The 7,485-nt window shown below is 42.8% G+C and overlaps 1 pseudogene; it reads left to right on the top strand.

Moving 5' to 3' along the window:
- The first annotated feature begins 1,710 nt into the window (after positions 1-1,710).
- On the top strand, positions 1,711-3,336 carry LOC101828033 (annotated as a pseudogene).
- The last annotated feature ends 4,149 nt before the right edge of the window (positions 3,337-7,485 follow it).

Here is a 7,485-nt window from a genome sequence, read left to right as displayed (position 1 = left end):
GATACTTATCACACAAATCTATCAAGGTTTTAGCACAATGCTTTAATACAATATCCTTGAATGAAGTCATATTTCACCTTGGGGTTTCTGGAATGTTACTGTATATCTAGGAAAAGATGTATGGTCATAGTTTACACAATTTTAATTATCAGTTCCAGAAGGTGACTTATATTGCCTAGAATGGTAAAGGAGAGTCAACTTTAAGCTCCATCAGAGTAGCAAACAATGGACATTACAGGAAAAAAATGGAGAAGAAACTTAAGGACTTAAATTATTGAAATGAATTTAAAAATTTACAGACTGCTGACTTTGAAATGTGTTGACAATAGAGTTAGTCTGGATCTAAAACTGTCAGTGTTCTCCTTTAGCTTGCTGACCTCATCTCTCTGTTTCTCTAAGGTTTCTCCACATTCCTAATCTCATTAGCTGAGCCCTTCTTTCCCCTCTGCAACATCAAATATCGTTTACTCGAGAAAAGTAAATAAAAGACATATCTACAATGAGATTCTCCAAGAATCTTCTACTCTAGTAAAAACTGGTCACCCATTCTCCCTAGACAATGGTAAAAACCCTCCTGGTGCCACATTATCATATAAACTGTGGGGATGATCGAGACTCCTAGTGCTGCATTACCATGTAAACTGTGGGGATGATGGAGACTCCTGATGCCACATTATCATGTAAACTGTGGTGATGATGGAGATTCCCAGTGCCACATTACCTTGTAAACTGTGGGGATGAGCTAGACCTCTGGTACCACATTATCATGCAAACTGTGGGGATGATCAGGTCACTTAAAGTAGGAACAATTTGTTTTCCCCAAACACATGGTCAAGGGAAATCTTCCTTTTTGGCATCCTGTTGCTCTTGTAACTAAAGAGTAGATAACAAATCTATAAATCTCCCATCTTAGCTTATTTGAAGTCTGTGATGAATAGCACAGGGTCACAATGAGAAAAGTTTAAGTGGGAAACATTTTCTTTAAAAGAAAAGTACTTCAGACTCCCCAAAATCTCACTGACTAGGGTGCTAGGAAGTGTACAGTCTACAAAGTCTATATTTTCCTTGTTCTCTGATTTTGGGCATAGCTGTTCCTATCATCATCATTGACATATTTTTTTTTTAAAAATTGTCCTTAACTAATAGGAACCTTACATGTTTGTGATGAGAAATTATTCTGTGTTTAATGAATAAAAACTTCGAGACTATACTCATAGAGTTATCTCCTACAGATAAACACTAATAAACTTTTAGAATATATTTCACTATTTTCTACATAAAATTTTAAATATGAAATATTTCATATTTTAACTTTTACTGTCAGCCTCATTTTAGTAGCCACAGAACTACTATAGTTTACCATATCAATAAAATATACTTTATTACTTAAATGTCTCTAATACCATTGTACCCTGTTTTACACTTGTAGTTATGAAGTGTATACCTGAGTGAGTACCCTGAGGTAAGCACTTCCTAAAGATACATAGCTTTACAGAAAAAAGTATGTACTTAAGGACACATGAGTTTTGAGAAGGAACTTTCTTCTTATACTTCTAAGGGTCTGTATCTCCCCTGCCTTTATATTTGGGAAATGTCAGACAATTGCCTTGCTCTGCACTAGAGTTAGAGAGCTCCAAGTCTCTACCAGAGTGACTAGCCCGATCCACACTTCTGTCTGTTAATGGTTAAGATCTTTGTACTCAAGAAGGTTCTGCTGGTTTCCCCAGCTCTAGGTACTGGGCTCTGCATAGTGCTGCCATGATGGGCCACTGTCCAGTGTTCATGTTCAGTCAGAATACAAAACGTGAATCTGGAAGAAAATTTCAATCTGGAAATATCAATGCTTCTAAGACAATTGAAGATATCATATGGACATGTTTGGGACCTAAATCTCTGAATGAAGATGCTTTTGGACCCAATGGGAGGCATTGTATGACCAATGATGGCAATGTCATACTTTGAGAGATTCAAGTCCAGCATCCAGCAGCCAAGTCCGTGAATGAAAAATAGCAGGACCCAGGATGAAGAGGTTGGAGAGGAGACCACATCAGTAATTATTCTTGTGGGGGGAAAATGCTTTCTATGGCTGAGTACTTTCTAGAGCAGCAGATGCACCCAACTGTGGTGATCAGTGCTTACCGCGTGACACAGGATGATATGATCAGCTCTCTGAAGACAGTCAGTACCCCTGTTGATGTCAATAGCCATGATATGATGCTGAACATCATCAATAGCTCTATTACTGCAAACATCATCAGTCAGTGGTCCTCTTTGGCATGCAATATTGCCCTGGATGCTATTAAGACTGTGCAGTCTGAAGAGAATGGCTGAAAGGAAACTGTCATCAAGAAGTATGCAAGGTTAGAAAAGATCCCCGGGGGCATTGTTGAAGACCTGCATTACGTGGAGTTATGATTAACATGGATACAACCCATCCACAAATGCACTGCTATTATCAAGAATCCTCTAATTGTGCTACTGGATTCTTCTCTGGAGTACAAGAAAGGAGAAAGCCAGACCAACATTGAGATTTTACCTGCATCCTGCAAATGGAGGAAGAATACATCCAGCAGTTGTGTGAGGACATTATCCAGCTGAAGCCCAAGGATGTGATCATCACAGAGAAGGGCATCTCAGATGTAACTCAGCACTACCTCATGAGGGCCAGCGTTACAGCTATTTGCAGAGTCCAAGAAGACAGATAATAAATCACATTGCTAGAGCCTGTGGGGCTCTGATAGCCAGACAACCAGGGGAGTTGAGAGAAGATGTTGGTATATGTGCAGGCCTATTGGAAATCAAGAAGATTGGAGATGAGTACTTCACTTTCATCACTGAATGCAAAGACACCATTCTTCTTAGAGGAGCCAGCAAGGAGGTTCTGTAGGAAGTAGAAGGCAACCTCCAGGATGCCATGCAAATGTGCTAGAATGTTTTCCCGGACCCTCAGTTGATGATGCTTGGTGGTGGTGGAGCCTTGGAGATGGCTGTGGCTGATGCCTTGACAGAAAAATCTAAGGCCACGACTAGTGTGGAACAATGGCCATATAGAGCTGTGACCCAAGTTTTAGAGGTCATCCCTTGTCCCTTGATCCAGAACTTCGAGGCCAGTACCTTTCACCTACTTACCTTCCTTTGGGCCAAGCACACACAGGAGAGTTGTGAGACCTGGGGCATGAATGGGGAGACTGGTACCCTGGTGGGTGTGAAAGAGCTGGGAGCCATTGACCACACAAAGCAGCAGTAGACACTGCAGTTCTGCTTCTGCAGACTGATAACAGAGAAAGGTAAGGACCAGATCGGCAAAGCAGTGCTCCTGATGCTGGCCAGGAGTGAGTGGTGAGCAAGGTGACTTCAATGCACAGAACCAGCAGTCTCCCCTTTCCTGAGCCAGAGTTCCAGGAACACTATGGACATCTTTGTTTGCAAAAGATCAAGGTGAGAGACAGCCCCCAGTCTGTCCCATCTCAGTTTGCAAAAAAGCACGGGCATGTATCTCTTCTCTATTGTAAGCTTTCCATTTATTTTGCTTCCATTAATTAAATCTAAGTCATCTGAAAAAAAAAAAAAACCAAAGATCTTTGTGCTCACCATCTTCTTAGAGTGGCCATGTGTTCTTCATCTCCACTTACAGTGTCCTCTGTTTCTGTCTGAGGCTTTCCGGCCTTTCTCAGCTAGGAATGCCCCTTAGGTTTGTTTTGGGTGGAACTGAGTCAGGAGTTAATTGAGGTCTTAGCTGGAGAGATAGCTCAGTGATAGGAGCACATGTTGCTGTTCTTGCAGAGGACCTGGGTTTGGTTCTCAGCATCCACACAATGACCCACACTCATCCTCTGAGCAGAGTTAACAATATGTAGATTTAGTAGAAGATATTCCATAGAAGATATTCAGACTTGGTCTCAAGAGCACCAGAAACTCCAGATACCTACAAACGCTGTCTCTATATCCAACATTTAGAGTTTATTTTCACTTTATTTTTGTATTTTCAATGTAACAAGGACACAGTACCTTGGACCTTCATTTAATAATGGCATATTATTAAAAAATGTAGGACTGGTGTTTGCATATAAGTTACCCTCCAAGAAAGCATACTTGAGTGGCAAATGTGTCTACTCCACTTAGAAAGGCATTCATCCAAACTCCCACGCTTCTGCCCAGGACTTGGGTTGTATCAGCCCCAAGTGGTCTCTGTGTGTAAGCAAAGTTACATGTTGAGTAGAAAGGAAAGCCATCAACAGGTATGTGGGAAAGTCCTGAAAAATAAATAAGGGTGTTTAACTTCTGACCCAGTTTCCTCCTAAGTATCAAGAGGTGAGAAGGATTTAATAGAATCAAATGGCTGATCTATTATTCCACTTGTGCCTGAAGGGATGTAGTTCAGAAGACAACTAATAAGTATTCGCTTTTTCTAAAGCACTCTTGTGTGTGGTCCATCAAATGGGGAGATTCTTTTTTAAAGTCGTAAACAGTAAACAAGCATGGTGCCCAAACCCAGGATGTCTAAACAGTTCACACCCCCTAGTCCCAGCACTCCTATGGCTGACAGTTCACACCCCTAATCCCAGCACTCCTATGACAAGATGGGAGGCACAGCCAGGGCCAAAGGACTGCCAGAAACCTGTGGGCCAGCTCACCTGGTACAGCAATAAACAAGAGTCCTTGTCTTAAATAAGGTACAAGATTAGGACCTCCTACACTGGAGATTGGCACCTAGTGTCCACCTGTGTACTGCTGTATGCACATGTCTGTACACACACACACACACACACACACACACACACACACACATAAAGGGAACAAAAATTGATTCTCTCATACGATACCTTCCAACCATAGTTTGCCCTCCCTCTGTTCCTCGTAGTCCACCCCCTATGTTCCTTCTCCCACAGATTCACTCCCCTTCCTTTTCTCTTCAGAAAAAGGCAGGTCTCCTAGTTATGACAGTCAAAAATGACAAAACAAGATGCAATAAGAAAAGGCAAAAAAACCTCTCATTTTTTAAAATCATTTTTTATTTTAATTTTAAATAGCTTGTTTTACATGTCAATCCCAGTTCCCTCTCCCTCCCCTCCTCCCGCCCTCCCCTTCCCCCCCTCCCACACTATTGCCAAATCCTTCCACATAGGGGATTTCTAGAGTCTGTCATTTCACTCTGGGTAGGGTCCAGGCATTCCCCTAAGAGTCCAGGCTGAGAGAGAGCATCCCTCTTTGTGCTATGGGCACACGATGACTGTTTGTATTCCAGGGATAGACACTGATCCACTGCTCAGGGCCCCATAGGTTGCCCAGGCCTTCTCGCTGACACTCACATTTGGGGGGGTCCAGATCAGTCCCATGCTGGCCTCCCCGCTGTCAGTCTGGGGTCCAAGAACTCTCCCCTGTTCAGATCAGCTGTCTCTGCTGAAAACCTCTCATATTGAGGTTGGACAAAACAACTCATTAGGAAGGGAAAAAGTCTCAAGAGCAGGCAAGACAATCAGAGGCACATCAGCTCCGTCTGTTAGGAGCTCCACAGTACCAAGCTAACAGTTATACAATGTACTCAGAGGACCTGCTGCAAACCCAGGCAGGCCTCAGGGCTGCCACTTTAGTCTCTATGAGCCCATGTGAGCCCTGCTTAGCTGATTACGAGGGCCACGATCTTCTGGTGACCTCCAGGCTGATGTTAGGACAGAGGTTGCTCTCTGAAAACTGACAGCAGGGCCCCATTTCAGATGGCACCTTCCACACAGATCATTGAAGGTAGAGAAGTTGAGCTGGTGCCCACATGGAACCCTCACCCCTAAATTCTAGTCCTTTTGGTATGGGAATGTACTCTGCAGGTTACTGAAGGAGAAACCTGAGCATCAACCCAGTCACAAAACCCTCTGCCTACAATCTGTCCCATGGGCAAGATGTGCCGGAACAAACAGGAACTTGTAAAACCAAGGTTTGGCTTAACGGGTGGGCCGCTCCATGAGAGGAAACCCATGTACTGCTTGGATGGCCAGGAACCAGAGGTTGGATAACTCAGAGACCTAGGGTAGAACCAAGCAAAATTGGGAAAAACAGAAATGATTCCTAATGATGTTTTGCTATATTCACAGATCAGTCAGATCAGTGCCTTGCCTACTCATCATCAGAAAAGCTTCCTCTTGCAGCAGATGGGTGTGGGTGCAGAGACCCTCAGATAGACATTATGCAGAGAGAGAGAGAGAGAGAGAGAGAGAGAGAGAGAGAGAGAGAGAGAGAGAGAGAGAGAGAGAGAGAGAGAGAGAGAAAGAGAGTCTAAACTGAAGGTAAACTGAAGGTCTCCTTCAGGTCACTCCCCTCAGAAGTCTGGGAACCCAATGGAAGAAGGAAAGGAAAGACTAACAATCCTCTGTTCTTCAACTTTGAGCTAAGGGAGAGATGATGCTTTGGCCCCACCAGAGGACCCCAAGTAAGTCTATATAACAGACTACCCTCCCGTTTTTTTCATAACCCATTTGGTACCCATTTCCAGTAAGCCACACTGCCTTCCACCCCACCCCACACCCTGTGTACCTTTCCCTGTAACATTACATCTCATTTTCCTCTGATGCAGCTCTTAATGCTGTTTTCACCCACACCATGTATTAGAGAGAAAGAGCATTTATTTGGAGCAATCTGTTGCTTGTGATTACCTGAACTTGTGAGCTGGTATTACAAAAAGAAGCACATTTCAGCCTATTCACGGGGCTGTTTTCTCCCTGCAGATGGCTCTCCCTCCCTTACTTGAAATGAAAGTGCTAACATCTCACCATTATTCAAAATTGAGAAATTATGTTTTGGTACAAAATGCATCTAGGAGGAAAGATAAATGGGCAGTGACTCAGATGGAAGACACACACACACACACACACACACACACACCACACACCACACCTAACTATGCTACTCTGGTTAAATATGTGTCCTGATTTTAATCAAAATCCTCCATTTGCATGATTTTCTTTTGATGAGACAAATAACACATTGTCTTGACCTGTCCCTGATCTACCTGCCTTTATTGATTTTTTTAATTCTAGACTTTTTATTGATTATTTTTAGCAATGGATGAGAATTTTGCACCATTACTTGACTCTGATCCCACCATATGTGTGTCATATCAATGCATCTATACATCATTGCTATTTAAATTGGTATAACACATGTGACTTTTGTAGATACGGGTGGTGTCCACTGGTGAACTCACAGTGCCATTAGAGCAGGCTCTCACTCTTGCTACATTTTAGTGTCTGGGATCTCTAGTCACATAGATAAGAGAGTGATGCTAAAACAGCTCAGCAGTCATATTGGAACTCTGGCTTTTTTTTTTATAGCACATAATTCTTTTTGTGTGTTTGTCACATGGAACCAGCACGCACTTTCCTCTTCCATAAAATGGCAGGGGCAGAAGTTGCCACACATGACAGGAAAGCAACTGGACTTTTGAGGTACTTTGGTTTGTTTTGTAAGTAAGCTGTGAAAATTAATTAGAAACCC

This window comes from Mesocricetus auratus, unplaced genomic scaffold (genome assembly GCF_017639785.1).
Source record: "Mesocricetus auratus isolate SY011 unplaced genomic scaffold, BCM_Maur_2.0 Super-Scaffold_100041, whole genome shotgun sequence".
Taxonomy (NCBI): domain Eukaryota; kingdom Metazoa; phylum Chordata; class Mammalia; order Rodentia; family Cricetidae; genus Mesocricetus; species Mesocricetus auratus.
This window is presented reverse-complemented; position numbering and strand designations above follow the sequence as displayed.